At 39.3% G+C, this 20746-nt stretch overlaps 1 protein-coding gene across 1 annotated transcript in view; it reads left to right on the forward strand.

Moving 5' to 3' along the window:
- The window catches only part of LOC111184682 (uncharacterized), a 334205-nt gene extending 313808 nt beyond the window's left edge, over positions 1–20397 (forward strand). The window contains 1 exon segment of the mRNA XM_089909095.1: positions 1–20397. This exon segment is cut by the window's left edge and continues 161265 nt beyond it. The gene's annotated coding sequence lies outside the window, so the exon portion shown is untranslated.
- Positions 20398–20746: the final 349 nt, after the last annotated feature.

Here is a 20746-nt window from a genome sequence, read left to right on the forward strand (position 1 = left end):
AAAAAAATATGCAAAATGCTAATCAGAGAGCCTTCAATCTTTCATCTTCCCTTTAGAACAATGATTAAGCTCATAATGTCTTTCAGAGACTTGGGCAAAGAAAAAAAGCTGGAAAATCAGTACAGCAAATGGCAAACATGCCATGGGTGTGGATTAGACCGAGAACCAGCATCAGTGAGAACATGGTATTTGGGTAAAACTGTCCCGGTATTGGTAAACTTAGATCTGTTATATTTTTAGTCTGAAACACATTGAAACACAGATGTGGATGTGAAGGCACAGATGCGATCAGAGCAGGCAGTTTGGTGATGAAGGTTCAGATACCTCTGATTTCATCTAGGTCCAGCCCACCTGTCACAGAGGAGGAAAAGAAGACTCCAGACAGTGAAGTGACCTGCTCAAGTGAACAGGCTAGCTGGTGACAGGAACACAATTAGAATCCAGGTCTCTTGATTCTTAGTGCTTTGTCTGTTCTTCACATTGCCTCTTCTTTTTCATTAATCTCCATTCAGCTTAAAAAGTAATGTTAGAGCCTGAGATCCTATGGTTATTTTACTGTCAAAGATGAACAATTAGAAAATAGACCAAAATTGTATTTTCACTTCTACTGTGAAGGAACCCAACTTGATGGTTTAAGGAAGCCCTTATGTCAATGAGATATCAGGTAGCATGTGATGGTGCAGTCGGATTGGGGGCTGGTGGGCCATTGGGTCATAATTAGCCCAGCTGAACTGCTAGCTACGACAACAGAAATATAAATAGAAGAATATTCTCACATTTTGCAGACTTTAGAATGTTTGTGTGTGTATGTATATATCATTTACATATAAAAGGTATTTGCTTTATTTCTTTTATTTTTGGAAGTCAGAACCTGCTATTTCCTGAAATCAGTAGTGATTGGAGGGGTGCCTGGAAACAAAATATTGCTACTTAGAAACATATCTTTGGGACATGGACTAAGGGAATGTGGAAAGAGCAAGGAAGTATAGGCAAGATAGTGATCAACTAGGTAATTTGAGTTTTCCAGGTAAATAGGTACATGGGACCTTGAAATTTTTTTTAAAAGGTAATTTGACATTGTATTTATTTGTTTGAAATCACTTAGAAATTGATGTGTCACAGAAAACCTCTCAGACCTATGCAAGTACACCAATTGCAAGAATTAGACTTTCTTTTAAAAAAGCAAGGGAGTGTTTATGTGGTAGGGTATAAACTGCAGATTTTGCAAAAAACTCTCCCCCACGGCATTTTTGTTCCCAGCTCTAAAGCAGAAATCGAAGGAAGATATAAAACAGGGAACACAAAGATGTTTCTGTGCTGCTAACATGGCCCCCGGAATCCAGCATGGGATCCATACTGCAGCAAGCTCATGTTCAGAGAGCCAGGCAAGGACAGGGTGCTTTATTTTGTAGACGGCCCAGACTGTCCCAAAGAGATTAGCTCACACTAATAACAGTGCTTAGACCAAATAGCTCCATTCCAGAAGCCAATCCTAAAGCCCTCATGTCTGACCTCAGAAATGTCTTTTTATTTATTTGCATCCCTGCTCTCCTGAAATGGTAGCAAATGGCAAAAACCCTGGTCAAGGATATCCATGTAATGCTGACTTAAAGCAGGCGCAGGTCCAGGAGGGTGCGGCTCATATGCGTTTCTTTTGAAAACTAGGTTAGAAATGTGACCTAATGCTAGAAATGTCTGTAGCTCCCGCAGAGGAGGGAGCTGTGACAATCTGGTGCTGGTGAAGATGGCAACTTGCCATCCTGACAGAATTGCTCAGTCAGTTTCCAGGACACGTTCCTCCAGTTTATTTTAGGAACCAGTAAACTACACTAGAGGGCAGACTAACTTAGACCTTTTTTCCCCTTCCAGTTTAATCCATTGTGTTTGACAAGAACCATTATATCAATAGAAATGTAGTCCTGCGAGTGAATCAAACTGTGGCGATGTTTCATTATCACTGATGGAGATTGTGCCTCTGCTGGTATTTCCTTACTTAACTTTGTCCTAGGGCATTTAATGTCTTAAACGCCTAATCTAGGTAAGATTTAAGGACAATGAAAACAACAAAAAGCCTGTGAAGGCAGTAGCTGGCATATGATTATTACAAGCTATCTTAATGGAAAACAAATACCACTGTGAGGAGGAGGTAATGACCGGGTACAAACAGAAACCTTTTCCAAAGGAAGAGGAAATACATGAGACATCATCACAGTGAGATAAATTGGATTCATAATGCTAATTTATGCTTAATATGGTGCTTTGTGATTTCTCATTTTTTAAACCATGAAATCTCATTTCCTTTTCTTTTACGTGACTGTGAAGCAGTCTAGGGACAAAGAGGACAAGCTGAGTGGAAATGGACGGTTCCAGAAATAAGCTCAGATGGTCCTATACCACCTCAGATCAGCCTTTTTCATAATTTTAAGATATAGTGGAGAAGGGTGCAGAATTTTCAGACTGATCACTGGGCATAGATACTATGGTGAAACTGCTTGATTGACACAACTGTTCACTAGTCATTCTTCTAATTTACCCAGCTAACAGGTATAACAAATAAATATTTCTCACAGCTAGTATATTCAGGGTTGTCCAGAGAAGCAGAACCAATAGGAGATATATATGACATATGTTAATTTACATATATGATATATAATAATAGGATAACCAACAGGAGATCAATTGATCTATCTACCTATCCATTTGCCATCTTCTTAGCTATCTAATTTATTATAAGGAGAACTGACTTATGTGATTATAAAGGCTGAAAAGTCCCAAGATCTACAAGCTGGAGAGCTGATGGTATACTTCCATTTCCAGTTACTCATCCAGAAACCACCCTCAACAGACACTCCCAGAATAATGTTTAACCAAATATCTGGGCACTCCCTGCCCAGTCAAGATGATACATAAAATCAACCATTGCAGCTAGTCTCTTGTTGTATTTATGTCATGCTTCAGAGATTATAAAGTGCTTTCGTAAACATCTCTTTTGGTCCTTACCACAAATCTGTGAGCTAGGTAGGACATATTGCCATTAACCTTTCACGGGCGATGACTGTGACCAAAAGTAATTATTAAGTCAGTGAATAATCTTCATGCCTTTTACAAATAATGAAAATGAAGCATAGAGAGATTTTGTAACTTGGCAAACATATAGTTTATAACAGATCTTCCAAATCTTAGCCCTAGACCCTTTTGACTACATTTCACATTTATTTCAAAGTCTAAACAACAGCTACAAGAACAATCAAACCTCCAAAAGATGCATATTCTGACATATAATAAAAATGTCCTTGGCCAAGCTTGTCCATGTTATAACATACATAGTGTACCTGTAATAGGCTTGACATGTTAGAGTAAATGTTAACTTGAACTCATGGTAGCAGAGGTTAAAATGGGCAAGAAATAAATGGAGTAAGTATGTCAGCATAATTAATAATCAAAGAGCTACAGGAACTGCCCCAGACCAAAGACTTCTTCCCACTAATAACTCAGATTTGTCAGATTTCCTTTTCTTTGTTACTTTTCTCAGACAGCATTTTTTCCCCTCAATATATTCCTGGGACGTGTAGCACATTAAGTTTATAGGATGTTTTCATTCGGTGACCAGGGGCACCAGAGCACTTTAAGGGTGTGGCCTCTTAGTGGTGGCAGATGCTAAAAAGGGGACAAAGGGCGCAGAAAAGGGAACGGAATGCTGAATCAGACAGAGTTTTCATTCTCTTGCTTTTGTGAGTATATAGTAGCCATCCAGATAAAAATGTTAACTCATTCATTCATGTAACTTCTTTCTTTACCTGTAACTGAGAGTTCAGTGTAGTCACATCTTGCTTAGGGACAAGACCTAAAGTTGTCACATAAAGCAAAAATCATACACAGCCAAAATCACCCTTGAAAACCTTAAATCACCCTTGAAATGTAGTATATAGAGTTTTATAATCCTGTTTAACAATTTGTATGCCTAAATGTGTAATATATACTATATAATAAAAATGCATATGCAAATTTTAAAAAATAGACACAAAAATTATATGTATTAAAACCCTAGACTCGCACTCAGCATGGCATGATGCTCATGCTTGGAGGGAAGTGTTAACTACAGCTAACTGAGGCTCTCACATCCCATCCCATCTTCTCTCATTCCATGGCCCATGCTCATTCAGTGGAATGGCAGATTGAGTTGCAATGTAATTTTCCTCTTTTAATATTTTATCTTGGCATAATTTCAGATTTACCAAAAAGCTGCAAGAACAGTGCAAAGAATTCCCCAATGTTAACATTTCAACCACATTTGCCTCATTCCTTTTTCTCTCTCATATTTTTGCAGTAGATTTAAAAAACTGTTTCCCCTTATTTGTGCATATATTGAGTTCATATATTTTAAGTGTACAAATGATACAACCCCACTCAAATTGCATCTCAGAGAAATTATGAGAGTGATTTAATTAATGTCACTGGTGTGCATTAGAATCTGACAAAAATGCGTAAATCAAAGCTCAGTGAAATAAAGATGCACAAAATGTTGACCTGGCTAAGTAAATGAATGCTAACAACTGTAAAAAATGAAAAACAGGCACTTCACTCTTGGTAAAAGTGCTATTTGGACTGAATTATGAAAATCTTCACTAAACCAGAATAAAGCCTGCCTTTTTGTAATTTGCATCACTAATGTGCTATTACACATTCGTGTTTTTTTGTTTGTTTAACTTAGAGATGCAAGTGACATGTATGAGCTCATGAATAATTCAAAGATCCACTGTGAGTTCTCACCTCTGATTTCCATTGTTCCCCAGCAGAGGAGGTCAGCTTTCCATTACTGTCAGAACTGGAAGAATTGTCACTGTGCAATAGTATTATTATTAACATTATTACGAGTAATTATTGCGATTACAAGTGATTATTCTTACAAGTAATTATTAAGATCTTGAATTAGCCGGTCTTCAAACATCAGGACACAACTCATGCATTTCACAACATAACTCACTACATCTTAATGTCTGTTAGCATGTGAAGCTGGTCAGTAAGTTACTACCTGATGGAGAACTTGACCATCTTTGTGCTCTTGTACAGGCTTAGCATAGAAGTTACACTTTCTTAAACAATCTGTTTCAGATCATAGAAGATGCTAAAACACTTCTGAGAGCAGAGTAAGGAATATCCAAAAAGGGACCCCCAATGAATAAGTCAAGTCAATTGAAGTCTGCTGTTCTTTTTGGAAACGACACTTTGTCAGCTGGTTGCCTTTATGATTTTAATGATGTATTCAATACCTGCAGTACTGTTTCCAAATCGATGTACATAGAACTAATCTCCGTGACTTCCTTTGTTTATAGGATACTTAGTTTTACTTGTTAGCACATCTCGGCCCGTGCCCAACACCTGCACACCCCTACCCCACCAAAAAAACAGTGAAAAGATGGAATGGTCAGTGATGGTTCAAAAGCTCACAGAGAAAACAGTCTTTCAAATGAGTGCCTAGTGAACGTTGAGGAACACCAGCTGCTTGCTCTTATCTATTATAGGCTGTGGACATATAAGTCATTGAACCATAGTAACACTGTGAATAGAGTGAAATGTTTACTGTGGATATGGCACAGTGCAGGCACATCGTGGAAGGAAACTGAGGGCAATCCGAGAGCACGGAGACAGAGGACATGGGTCTCAGCACTGGATCTGCCATTTACTAGCTGTGTGACCCTGGGCATATAACTTAAGGGAGAGGCAAGAGGAAGGACCGTGTCTTTAATGCAGCATTTGCTGGGACAAGAACTTATCAGAAGTTATGCCATTTAATCCACAAAACAGGCCCAGACACAGATGTTGTTAGCTGTATGCTATCTGTGGGGAAACTGAAGCTCAGAGAAGTTGGAACCTGTCACCTTCTTAGAGCGAGGTAAACAGGAGGGCAGGCCACCATAAAGGTTAAGGGTATGGGCTCTGAGTCGGACAGAGGTTCAAATCCTCTGTCCTAGCTCTATCACTTATTGGCTGTGTATTCGCAGGAAAATTATTAAAATAAGCTTTATTTTTCTCATTTCTGAAATGGGAACATAATCACTCTTCTCTCCTGGGGTTGTTGTGAGGTGTAATTAAGATATTGCACTCAACTGCTTATCTCAGTGCCTGAGCCTATAAAGTGTTTAATTCTTTAGTTACGTTATTATTAATTTATGACAGAAGTGGAGTTTTTCAAACTCAAAAGCCCACAGGAAACAATAATGACTCCCCTCTCTTCCCATATTATAAGATTTTGGGGGAGCTGGTGAAATCATGTGAGGAAAGTATCTTGTAAATGGTTGTGTATGCACACTTTTGCAATTGTTCTATTTGTTCCTTATGAGTATGTCCTGGGTCTCTAGTCGCAATGTAAGTTTCTGAAAAGGTGGAGTCATATTTTCATTTCTTCTAGACCTTGTGTTTCTAATTCAGATCTCTGAAAACGTAAAGTCCACAAAAAACCCTGATTCAGTAACTCTCACTGTCATTTATCTGCAGCACTTTTACTCAAATTAGAGTTTCTCAAATTAGAAACTTTTTATTTTGTATTTATCATCTTGGATGGAAAATTATATAATCCAATTTGTCTTATATAGAAGAAGGGTATTATTGAGACCCAAGAATGCCATGAGTCCAGCAATCACACTTTTATGATATTATAAATCTCCCCCTTCTACATGTCTTGAATATTGTTCATAGCAACAGAAATCATTTTAAAGGGGCATGTTACTATTTTTAATACCCACAGGTGTTTCATTCTTAAACTTCTTTCTTGTCCACACGAATTGCTACTCTTACCCAGTACCGAAATAAATGCATATTAATTTTTAGGGTTGTTTATTTTATTTCTGCAAGTATGTATTAATTTTGGAGCCCAGTTAAACCTGTCTAGACCTTAAATGCCAGCAGAGCTCTTAAACACATTTATTTTTTATTGTTTTTGTTACATTCTTTATTATCAGAATTAATGAATGTAGTTTTTATAAAGCTTATTACTTACTTACCCTGAAGGCTGGATTTGAGCGTGCTGTTCTGGTCTGCTGAGTAAATGGAGATTTAATTACAGATATTTAATTGCTTATAATGAACTTCATGGACTGGAACTAAATGAGCCCTTCTTATCCATTTTCCGTATTTACATGCACTGTACAAACTCATCCTGGTCTAGCTTCCATTCTGTGCAACTTTCACTACCAACTCATGAATCATCATCTCCTGGGGTTTTGATGTCAAACGTATGTATGTTGGACAGTCATACAGGGACAGTCCCTGGCTTTTTAAAAGTATATAAAGGAAAAAATATTTTATTTGAAAGCAGAAATCAAGGTTAACCTTAAGAGAAATGAATTCATGAGCTAAAGAGGAAGATAACCTTCATTTTGGAGAAAGCATAATTGGAATTTTGAAATCAGAAACCCCACTCAAAGATTCAAGTGAAATGTGGAGTAAAATGAAACTCTAATATCTAACCATATTTATTTTCAAAAAAGTCAAATACAAAATGGGATATAATGGAATAGAGGGATTTTGGTGGTAGCAGGACATAGTATTAATATTAAACTGTAACAGTGATTGATTAAAGTTCAGTTACCGTTCCCTTTCACATTATTTTTTGGTGAAATGTTATGGAGAAAACTATATTTACTAAGATTTAGTGAACTGAATTTTAGTAAAAAAATTATTTTGCACTAGAAACACATTTATCCCAAAGTATAAAACAAACTTAAAATATGTATGTGATCCTGATGGCTGATGAGTGCTTTAATCTGGACAATTTTATGATTAAATTTTCACTTCAAATGAAAACAGGTATTCATATTTGGACTTAGAATCTGGATACCGTTTATATTGGCTTGAAAGCAGGGAGTTAAAAAAAACTAGTTTCAGCAAAACTGTCTCAATCAATATGACTCCCAATATGGTGCCAAATATACTGTAAATTCACAAATAGTTTCTTTTTTACTTTAAGTGTTCTTTGAATGTTATATAACATCGTGGTCCCTTTTCTCTGTCTTGTGCATGTTTCCTTTATTAGGAAGTCCATCTCCTTCTCTCAGACCTCACCCCTGGGATGTCCAAGAATCCCTCAGGGTGCTGGCTCAGGTCTTAGAGAGGGTCACCCTCGCCTTGGTGCTGGATCCAATTTCAGCTAGGCCAGGGAACCTAGGAGGCTGATGAACTTCACAATCGTCTCTAGAGATAGTTGCTTCAGAAGGAGCTACAGAAGATCTCAGTTCAAACTCATGGAGTTGTCCATGATCACCACTAAGACCACTTTTAACTCTGCCTCCTGTTAGGCCGGAAGTGCTGACCCAGGGGCTGAGCTTTCTGGTCCTGTGGTTGCCACTGAGGCTGGTGTAAATTCCTCCTCTTGCGACAGTGGTTCAAGAATGTGATACTGGCCTCGGGCAATGGAGTCGTTTTTTTTTTTCTTTTTTTTTTTCTTTTTGCAGTACACGGGCCTCTCACTGTTGTGGTCTCTCCCATTGCAGAGCACAGGCTCCGGACGCGCAGGCTCAGCGGCCATGGCTCACGGGCCCAGCCGCTCCATGACATGTGGGATCCTCCCGGACCGGGGCACAAACCCATGTCCCCTGCATTGGCAGGCGGACTCTCAACCACTGCGCCACCAGGGAAGCCCAGAGTAGCTCTTTTTGATAACACAACGATATTCTCGCTGGCTGCCTTGGGTGTTGGAACATGTTCTAGGGGCTAGTAGTTTATAAATGTGGGGTAACCATTCCACTTTGGTCCTCCTCGCCCTCACACTGCATGAACAGTCAGCCTTTATTCCCGTCTCTCATGGGGATTTTATTTCAGAGCTGTCATTGCCCTTCCCTGTCACTTGCCATTTGTAAGGATTATCTCATTTCACCTTGTTAGGTTTCAGTATAAATCTTTTGAATCTTTATAGAGATTTATCAACCTTCTGCCCAACAACCTTCAAGATCTCCATCCAACATCTACAAAATATCAATTCTGCCTCCCTGGATTAGCCTCTACAAATATTTTCACTGAAGCAGTTGTTTTCATAGAAAATACTGTATTTTATGAGCATTTCCATGTAGAAATTACAGTGTTTTAGGTTTTGGATAATGATCAAGACTCAATTTAAAATTATCTGAAAGAATAGTAATTTAGTAGAAATGATCTTCATTTGAAAAAGCGTGATACCCTTTAAAAAATTCTTAGTTTGGGGCTTCCCTGGTGGCGCAGTGGTTGAGAGTCCGCCTGCCGATGCAGGGGACACGGGTTCGTGCCCCGGTCCGGGAAGATCCCACATGCCACGGAGCGGCTGGGCCCATGAGCCATAGCCGCTGAGCCTGTGCGTCCGGAGCCTGTGCTCCGCAACGGGAGAGGCCACAACAGTGAGAGGCCCGCGTACTGCAAAAAAAAAAAAAAAAAATTCTTAGTTTGTCTCATTGAAGAAAATTGTACAATATATTCTGGAAAAATATGAAACCTAAATACTCATGAAAATGTACTTTATCACATTTCATGCAATAGTTTTATTATTTTACTTTTTTTCTCATTTGCTATGAGGATGACAAATTGAATATAAACAGTACTCACAAAATTTGACATGTTCACTTTTTTGACCTTCAAAAAAATCAGTTAATACATGATAGATTTTAAAAACTAGCTCTGCCTTACATGTGGTCTCTTGGACACAAAGCAGAATCAGTTGATGCTTTTGACAGAAAGGAACTGCAGACATAAGGGTACGGTAGGAGGCTCTCTGAGTGTCGTGGGCTGGAGGGGATGGGTTAGGAGTAGCTGACTTCAGAGTGACCGTGGGTAAAGATGTGAACACTTTCCTTCCCGTATGACCCTAAAAGATGGAAGGCTGTTTGAGTGTAGTCTAGCTTTGGATGATTTAAGATATATGATATATTAACAGTCACAAAAATATTGAACAATGTTTTCAGAGAGTAGGGAACAGAAAAACATCTCCAGTTTAGTCTTTGACTCACCCTCAACGAGTTTCATGGCCATGACTACAAGATATTATGGCAGTCAGTGGCAGAAAGGGTTTGGGACATCTCAATACCATGGGGTTAAAGTCAGCTGTCAGCAGGTAGAAGCAAAGTCAGTATTCAAAACAGCACTTTTCATTAAACTAAAACAAATTTAAAATATGCATGCTTTCTTTCCCTTGAATAACACATTTGTAAAGAATTATTGGGCAGACCCTTTGAGGGAAGGGAACATCAAGCATTGCGTTATCTCAGGGATTCGGGGAAAGATTAGTTCAGTCAGGTTGTTGGAGGTGTCAGCAGGGGAAGGAGGCTGACTTTCACTATCTCTGGTTCTTCTTGATGGATATGTCATCATGGACTCGGAGTGATTAATTGGAGTGATTTTCACCTCATATTTCTTCGACTCCTTGCACTTGGGCACAATTTTACTGATTACTCTTGGCTCTGTGACAGCCTAAGATAGTTTAACACATCAAAGGCACAGCCATTGGAATGGAACCCTGTTATTTTTTAATAGGAAGGGGGCCCTAGTCATTGTTTAGAGCTTTACCTTTCCTTTAGACCTAAGACACATACAAGTTACTTGTTACAAGGATAGCAGGAACAGCTAACATTTATGGGCACTGTGATAAGCAAATAACATGGAAAATTTCATGTAATCCTCACGACGATCCTGTGAGGTCCCCAAAGGATCGTCATCCTATAGTCCCCACTTTACAGCAAGAAAACTGAGGCACAGACAGGTTCAGAATCCTGCCCAGAGTCACACAACTCAAAAGAGCAAAAGTGAAATTTGATCTAAGTAATCTGGCTGCAAAGGCAAAAGCTTAAATCTTATATCAATACTATACTGCCTTTTTATTTTATGCAAAATATTACATGGCAAATTAGTGCAACCCAGGTTGTCTGCCTCCCAGTCTTCTGCTATTAATCATTTGATTGAGCAATGGTAATAGCCTCCAGTTTTAAATATATTCATTCATCTATATTATATATATACACACACGCACACATATAATCAGCAGTCCTTACTTCCTTGTCTTGCCCCTTTCCTGTATCTTTCTTTCTTTCCCCAGCTTTACTGAGATATAAATAACAAATAAAATTGTATTTAAAGTGTACAACTTGGTGATTTATGTATATATTGAGAGATAAAGTTACCACAATCAGGTTAATTAACACGTCCATCACATCACATTATTGTGTTTTGTATGTGTGTGGGATGAGAACACTTAAAATTACTCTCTTAGCAAATTTCAAATATACAGTACAACATTATTATAGTCACCATGCTGTACATTTTGTATTTTCCTAAAGACCTTTGCCATGAGTTTAATTTACTCACCCTTAAGAATTTTGTACAACAGTTAATGTAAGTAACTGTTTGCAAACTAGGAGCATCTTTTTGTCCTTCCCAACCCCAATTCCCATATGTGAATTCTTTTTCCATTTGTTCCCCTTTCAATAAAAGGCTGTTTCTCTTCTGTATATTCCCTTGTTGATCAATTACTCTCCTTCAGTCCAAACACAAAACCCCACACTCTTCCAAGTACCTCTAGCAATTGATTTTACTTTTTGTCTTACTTGTGAATTTATCATGCAGAAAAGTGCATACACATAAGCTCCTTGACAGATTAATTACCATACAATGAAGCCACCCTGGTCAAGAAATCAAACATTGCCAACACTCAAAAGCCCTTTGTGGATGCTCCCTCATTACACGCTCCCACCTCCCCAAAGGTAACCTCTATCCTCAATGCTCTGTTGTTTATTTTTTTTTAATATGTAGTTTTACCAGCTATGTATGCATACATTGAGTTTAATTCGACCAGTGTGATTCTCATTGTCTCCCTCTTTTCTTCATCTCCTTTAAGATGTCCTGTGTTCTTCTTCTTGTCACCTTCACATTTCCAGTACAGAAACTCTCTGTTTAATCTTTGCATCATGCATATTTGTTCCGCAGTTTAATCAAAGTTTTCCCTCTACCATTGCGGTGTACATTCATCTCTTGTGAATTCTCTGCTTGCCTTTTTATTTTATTCATTGCTTAATTTTGTCATTACATCCCATCATTCCCTAACACCATGAAAAGAAAGCAGAAATTCAGAAATGTGTTAGGGAAGGAGAAGTGGCAGGGTATGGCATTTAACTGTTTCTTACCTTCAGAGATAAGGACTTGAGTGTGGGTTCCACACTTGGTGAGCTCAGATCTCCAAAAGGCTGCATGTCAGCTGCTTGCACTCCTCCACAAAGAGCTGAATCAGTCCTTCCACACCACCCCACCCCATGAAAAATCCTAACGGAAAACGGAACACGTAATACATAGAACAAAACCTGGGAGTTCTTTGTGCTTATTAGAAAAGGCCTATGATCTTCTCCAGCCAAAAACATTTCAACATTGGTCCATTTAAAGAAAATGACTATGCAGCCATCCCAAATCATGTTTTGAAGACCATTTTATGATCTGGGGGAAATGCTCAAATTTCAAATTTTTTACAATCAGTAAAAGAGCAGGACCCCAGACTCTATACAGAGCATAATCCCAATTTGGTGAAATAAATGCAAGGGGAAGAAATGTGGAGGAAAATATTACAAAATATTACCGTGTTTATCTCTGGGTGGTGGTGGGATTCTGAATTATTTTTTACTTTGTTCTTTACATTTTTCTGGATGTACAGGCTTTTCTATAAGGAGCATGTTACTTTCAAACCTGAAAAAAAAATGTTATGTTAAAAAAAAAAGGAAAGAAAACTAATGACCTCATCAGGTAGTTTTCTGCCCATTCTCTGACAAAAAGAAATAAACAAAAACAAATCCGGGGAGAGTTATACAAACCTCAGTGTTTGTCTGAGTCAGAGCCCTGCTCTACAGTCATCATGGACCATTGCTCCCCCAGCAAGACTAAAGAGTGCCGCCCCAGAGAACAAAGTCCCAGAGCTGTCTGGGGTCTTGACCTGGAGGAGATTTTGTTTTGATTGCAGTCATTTAGGCTGGCACTGCTTTGCCCTTTGTGTTCCCATTCCTCAGGTGCCTTGATCTGGGCACTTTGGGGTCATACTCAGCCCCCGGACTTTTCACCTTGTACCCCTAAGTGTTTGAGTAGGACCTGGGATCCGTGTTCCCCTGGTGAGTGAGGAGGCCAGGAGAAGCAAAGTGCTGCCAAAGTACTGCGGTCCTCGCCACCCCACACCTGCGTTCTCATGCCTGTGGGGGACACACGGGACACCAGGGCATAGGGCATGGCCGATTAAGGACATCTACTCTGTGGGTTCCTTTCTTCCTGCTCTGAGCTCACCCCCCGCCCCGGACCCCCAGTCGCTGGAGACTGCAAAACGATGGGCAGCGCCAGGAAGCAGCTAGAAATGTTGGGTCTCCGTGAAAGTGGGAGTTTGGGTTGCAAAGTTAATTGCAGTTTTCATCAGGATAAAGATATCCAGATGTGAGAGAGAATTAAGTCCTTGACCGTGCCATGGAACAGATGACTGAGCTAAAAGAAACATTTATTCTGTGAAGGAAGAAAATGAATACACCTGCATTATTTTCTGTCTATTCTCATGTTTCTCAAATTAAATTAAACCATCAAACAGGTTATACTCGCTAAGGGAACAAATGCAATACTTTACTCAAGAGTGTTTGATGTAAATTTCTTAATGAAGGAAGGATAAAAATACATTTACATGATATTTATGGATGTTGTAAGCATTGCAAGGGCTTACACAAAACTTCTTATTCCCAGATGTATCATATAAATGTGCTGAATCCATTCGGTACATTTTATCCATAGAACATTTGTGAGAAGTTATGAGAACAAGTTTCAGGTGCGGCTTGCATCTCATTACTTTAAAGTAGTACTTTATAAGATTTTTGACTGAATCGGAGAATTCTGGAGTTGGATCTCAAGGTTGTGATCATGTAGTTAATTTTTTATATGAAAAAAAGAAACACTGAGGTCCAGAAATAAATATATATACATACCCATTACATATATATGACTTGAAACCTAAATTGAAGTTAATGGATTTTTCTTCACATTTTAAAATATCCTACAAGTTCAATGCTCTGTTATATCAATATTAATATTTGTCAATTAACTAGTTGGTACATTTTTAAACATGGCGAAAAAATAATATTAAGCAAGAGAAGTAAAACGGGCTAAAAGAAAAAATATCTATCAGAAAGTGGAAACCGTGGCTTGGCATATGAAGGAAATAATATGTTTTTATTGCTACTAGTTACACAGCATAATTTTTAGCAGTGTTCTCATCCCAGATGACAGAAATCACCATCACACACTAAATAAAAGCATGGGCTGTGGATTTAGAAAAGACAGAAGGATGAAATTTGGGCCAAGTCTACAGTGAAGAGGTTCAAATATCTTATAAAGGATCAGACCAAACTGGTCTTTCAGAATTTGGGACAGTTTACTTTTGGCAAAGTCCAGTTTCCTGTTCACAAGAGCAATGGCTTCAGCTTATTTTTTGAACATCAAACAGGCTTTTTTTTCAGGACCTCATTTTGATGAGTTCTGATGGGTAATCAGAAATACATGGATTAACTCTGCTTTCAAATAAACATGGGTTTAGCAATTAAAGAGAAGAAAGCTTGGCTCAGTGTGCTCTGAGTCATGCCAAACTCTAAACATGGGACTCGGCAGTTCAGGGTATAGGATGAGAACATATGGTTGAATTAGGCCTCCTCCAGTATTATCTTAATAACCTACAGGTCACCCTATTTTGCTCAGGTCTATCCTGGAGGATGAGCAAACTCTTGGTGCCAGAATATTAGGGACTGTCCATCAACAGCCAGCAACACTTGTGTGGCAGAGATTCGGGTGACTGATCCTGTGCCACCAATTCTTTGGGTTTAGATGTGTTCCCACAAACCTCATTAGCTTTCTGTTCACATGACAGTACAGCGTGGTGGGCGAGGGCATGGTTTCTGGAACCAGATTCCAATCCCAGATCATCCACTTCCTACTTGTGTGGCCTTGAGCATTTTACTTAACCCCTCTGTTTGCTTACCTATTAAATGGGAACGATAATACTGCCTGTTTTACAGGGTTGCTGTAATGATTTTATGAGGTAATAAACAGGTGCCCAGTAGATGTAAGCCGTTATCAGTATCTATTTAAATTCTGAGAATTTGACTAAAATTTTTCAAAAATTTTGTCTCAGGCTATTAAGAACAGACATGGATTGACCTAGAGATTATCATACTAAGTGAAGTAAGCCAGACAGAGAAAGACAAATATCATGTGGTATCACTTATATGTGGAATCTAAAAAAAAATGATACAAATGAACTTATGTACAAAACAGAAATAGACCCACAGACATAGAAAAAAAAAAAACTTATGGTTACCAAAGGGGAAAGTTTGGGGGGAGGGATAAATTAGGAGTTTGGGATTAACATACACACACTACTATATATAAAATAGATAACCAACAAGGACCTACTGTATAACACAGTGAACTATATTCAATATTTTGTAATAACCTATAAGGGAAAAGTATCTGAAAAACTATATTTATATATATTTATATATATATAAAACTGAATCACTTTGTTGTATACCTGAAACTAACACAACATTGTACATCGACTATACTTCAACTAAAAAATAAAAAGAATAGACAGCACTGTTAACTCTAATGATGTGATACTTCCAGAGAGAGCTGGATTAGAAAAGCGTTAGCACTTTGAAAGGTCACATTTGATAAGAGACAGATATGGGAATGCTGCTATTCTCAGCACTCCTGGGTAGGGATTTACATTCTTCAGAAAGAAATCAAATAAACTAGGTTTTACATTGTCAGCAAAAATATTGATAATGAGTTTAATAGGAGGAAGATATGGATTTTTCTTAAAGGCTGGTCTACATTAATAAAGTAGATGCTTGATATGCATTTAGATAAACATTTCCCAAAGTTTGTCCTATGGAACACCAATACTATAAGATGCACCTTGCAAAAAGGGTTCTATGGTCCAGTACATTTGGGAAGTGATGATTTGCACTATGCCACTATTATCCCATCTTAAAAATTCGTAAGGTACCTTAGCTTATGAAAGTCTCTGGTTAGTTCTGCTGTAAAGAAACCTATTTAACTTTAACCCAACATTTCCCGAAGTTATCTGACTGCAGATCCCAGGGGAATTTTCCATAGACCACACTTTGAAACATGCTAATATATATATATCACCTAAGGAAATAATCATGGTTTCATTGTGCAAACTCAGGTGTACTAGAAGATTGGATTTCTTCAAAATCTTGCAGATTGCTACCTCAACTGTAGGCTTTAAATTATTTAGTAGAGTGAACCTGCTTTGTTCCACTAGAAATCTGTGACTTAATCTGTCTTTCTTCATCTGAAGTTACAGAGAAACTGAAATTTCTGCAGGTAACTTCCCAATAGCTGCATTTCAGTACTTTTAGATTCACTTAGGTAAACATTCTTTCTCCACTGTGTTTCCTTAGCCTTTGAAGTAATTTGGAGCAAGGAGTGGCGCATTCAGACTTGTATGGACTGGACAGAGAGCTAGTGGGTGGAGATCCATTGGAATTATGAACCCAAGGCCATGAATTGAATAACAAAGTGCCAAGACCCTCAGTTACTGGGAAAAAAGGCTCTCCCTCCATTTACCAACTGAGCAGATGGGATTCATCCCTGGATGAGACACTTTCAGGACCCCAGAGATGAGGGACAATCGCATCTATCACATGGCAGAGATGCTCAGATTTTTTTTTTTTCCCAGGCCCTACAATCAGTGCCAGAGTCCTTGGGACAGGAAACAGCAATGAAGACCAAGTGAAATTCCAAGCCTCTCAGAATATCGGAATAAAGTGCCCTGTTTTTAGTCCTAGTCTGTGGATTAATAGCTGGGTGCGGCATTGGTGGAGCACAGACACAGACCTTCCTCTTCACTCTGTTTAGAGCTGGGGCTGTGGGATGGGAGAGGGAAACACCAGGCTATTCACAGTGGGAGAGCAGTGCTTTACAGATGCTCATGTCTTCTCCGAGCTGTGGCGGTAACAAGGGCAATGGTGTCTGGGGTCTCTAGGAAGTTCTTGTACTCAATCCACAAGGAGGTTGTATAGGGGATAGTGACCCGGCATCAGGAGCCCTGTGAGGAGGGACAGTACTTGAAACACTCTTGAGACTTTTTACTCTTGCTGCAGCACTGCTGACATTCTGCCTTCTACCCTACTTACATGTGAGTCTGTTTTCCCCACGAGCTGCACGTGCCTTAAGATCAGACCTGGATTCTTTGTGTAATGCCTGCTTCTCTGCTCACAGTGCCCTTCACAGAAGCAAGTACTCAAGCAGATACATATGGATTAAGTCCATATCTCAGATCTTTCTTTAGCTTATCCTGGATGAGGCAGCACAGCCACTAAGAGAGTAAGACCGGCACCAATACAACAGTAGACCCTTGCAAAGGAGCAAGAGAAAGGTGTGGCACTGAGTGAAATGTGGCGGGTGGATTCACATGTGGCAGGAACGGGGTGCCAGTCATGCTTGGCAGAAGGTGAGACCAGCTGCAGGAGGAAGAGTGTGCAAGGGTCCTAAATCAAAGCCTCATCATGAAATAATTCACCTTGCTTTTGTTTTGGGGTAATCTCTTATTCCAGAGATTAATGGGAACAAAGTGAACTTCAAAGTTCCACGTGGATGTGAAGGCCTGCTCTGCTACATATGAGCTATGTTCAAGGCACTGCAGTGGATTCTGGGGCTCAGGCACAGTTTTTGCCCCTGAGGATCTCAGAGTTCAGGAGAGGGAAGCAAGACAAGGAAACGGTGGAGGCACGTAAGAAGGAGAGGGCAGATCTGCTAGAGTGTACAAGGTAGAACAAGCCCTATGAAACTAAGCTTTTGCTGAAATTAGAAAATTAGTGGCTAATCTAAATGATTACTAGGTAGAAAGGGCATGGTAGCTAGAAGGGACCTCATGAATGAAGAAAAGGAGGTGAACTACAACCATGGGTGTTTGGTGGGGATGACAAATAGTTGAGGGGACCCAGAGCATGAGTGGAGGTGTTGGCACAAGGCTGGAAAAGTAAAACAGAGGCAGGTTCCTGGAGGTCCTTATCTGCCTCCCTCAGGGAGGAGTGGAAGCAGCTGACCACCTTTCACCTGGATCTGCAACGATTCATACGTGAATTTTTAAAAGACCACGGAGCTACAAAACATATAGAGGGCTAAGACTGCAAGACTAGAGCAAAGAGATAGAAAAATCTGATAATAACTGCTATAAGAGAGAAGGGGGTCGTAAAAGGATAGCAAGAGGGAAAGCAAGGAGAACCAACATAGAAACATGAAGACGAAAACATCAGAATTTACCTTCCTATTGATGTCTTGGCTCCAGAGTCTCTCTGATCAAATGCCATCTCTTCCAGGAGGACACCCTTTCCTTGACCACCCTTCCTAAGACTATCCTCTACCTCGGTCCAGTCACCTTCTGTCCCTTATCTTGCTGTATTTTCTTCACAGACCTCATCCCTCCCTGGGGTAACATTTGTATCTTGTTTATTGCCCATGAGGGAGGGGCTTTGCCTTTGTATTCTCAGCAAAGAGAATTGTGCCTGGTAAGGATAGATACATAATAAATATGTTGTGAAAGAATGAATCGAGGACAATGGGGTCATTCATTGAGATTCCCCCTAGTAGAGGAGTAAGTTTTTAGGAGGAAATGAAAAGCTTAATGCTTGACATACTGAGTTTGAGAGGAATCATCAAATACATATTTGTAGGAACAGTGGAAGTGAGACCTCCCTCCATGAGCTATGGAGTGGGGAGAGGGCCATCATAACAACAACAACCACAGTTAATGTTTATTGAGCACTTGCTATATGCCAGAAACTATTGTAAGCACATTGCTTATGCTAATTCACTTAATCTTCACGATAGCCCTCGGAAGGAGGTACCATTATTATTTTTTTTTTAAACATCTTTATTGGGGTATAATTTCTTTACAATGGTGTGTTAGTTTCTGCTTTATAACAAAGTGAATTAGTTATACATATACATATGTTCCCATATGTCTTCCCTCTTGTGTCTCCCTCCCTCCCACTCTCCCTATCCCACCCCTCCAGGCTGTCACAAAGCACCGAGCTAATATCCCTGTGCCTTGCGGCTGCTTCCCCCTAGCTATCTACCTTACTACGTTTGTTAGTGTGTATATGTCCATGACTCTCTCTCGCCCTGTCAAAGCTCACCCTTCCCCCTCCCCATATCCTCAAGTCCGTTCTCCAGTAGGTCTGCGTCTTTATTCCTGTCTTACCCCTAGTTCTTCATGACATTTTTTTCCCCTTAAATTCCATATATATGTGTTAGCATACGGTATTTGTCTTTTTCTTTCTGACTTACTTCACTCTGTATGACAGACTCTAGGCCTATCCATCTCATTACAAATAGCTCAATTTCATTTCTTTTTAAGGCTGAGTAATATTCCATTGTATATATGTGCCACATCTTCTTTATCCATTCATCCGATGATGGGCGCTTAGGTTGTTTCCATCTCCGGGCTATTGCAAATAGAGCTGCAATGAACATTTTGGTACATGACTCTTTTTGAATTATGGTCTTCTCAGGGTATATGCCCAGTAGTGGGATTGCTGGGTCATATGGTAATTCTATTTGTAGTTTTTTAAGGAACCTCCATACTGTTCTCCATAGTGGCTGAACCAATTCACATTCCCACCAGCAGTGCAAGAGTGTTCCCTTTTCTCCACACCCTCTCCAGCATTTATTGTTTCTAGATTTTTTGATGATGGCCATTCTGACTGGTGTGAGATGATATCTCATTGTAGTTTTGATTTGCATTTCTCTAATGATTAATGATGTTGAGCATTCTTTCATGTGTTTGTTGGCATTCTGTATATCTTCTTTGGAGAAATGTCTATTTAGGTCTTCTGCCCATTTTTGGATTGGGTTGTTTGTTTTTTTGTTATTGAGCTGCATGAGCTGCTTGTAAATTTTGGAGAGTAACCCTTTGTCATTTGCTTCATTTGCAAATATTTTCTCCCATTCTGAGGGTTGTCTTTTGGTCTTGATTATGGTTTCCTTTGCTGTGCAAAAGCTTTGAAGTTTCATTAGGTCCCATTTGTTTATTTTTGTTTTTATTTCCATTACTCTAGGAGGTGGGTCAGAAAGGATCTTGCTGTGATTTATGTCATAGAGTGTTCTGCCTATGTTTTCCTCTAAGAGTTTGATAGTTTCTGGCCTTACATTTAGGTCTTTAATCCATTTTGAGCTTATTTTTGTGTATGGTGTTAGGGAGTGATCTAATCTCATACTTTTACATATACCTGTCCAGTTTTCCCAGCACCATTTATTGAAGAGGTTGTCCTTTCTCCACTGTACATTCCTGCCACCTTTATCAAAGATAAGGTGTCCATATGTGCATGGGTTTATCTCTGGGCTTTCTATCCTGTTCCATTGATCTATCTTTCTGTTTTTGTGCCAGTACCATACTGTCTTGATTACTGTAGCTTTGTAGTATAGTCTGAAGTCAGGGAGCCTGATTCCTCCAGCTCCTTTTTTCGTTCTCAAGATTGCTTTGGCTATTCGGGGTCTTTTGTGTTTCCATACAAATTGCGAAATTTTTTGTTCTAGTTCTGTGAAAAATGCCAGTGGTAGTTTGATAGGGATTGCATTGAATCTGTAGATTGCTTTGGGTAGTAGAGTCATTTTCACAATGTTGATTCTTCCCATCCAAGAACATGGTATATCTCTCCATCTATTTGTATCATCTTTAATTTCTTTCATCAGT

This window comes from Delphinapterus leucas, chromosome 3, assembly GCF_059928025.1.
Source record: "Delphinapterus leucas isolate spDelLeu-1000000601 "Yukka" chromosome 3, BTC_Dleu_Yukka2, whole genome shotgun sequence".
NCBI classification, from domain to species: Eukaryota; Metazoa; Chordata; class Mammalia; order Artiodactyla; family Monodontidae; genus Delphinapterus; species Delphinapterus leucas.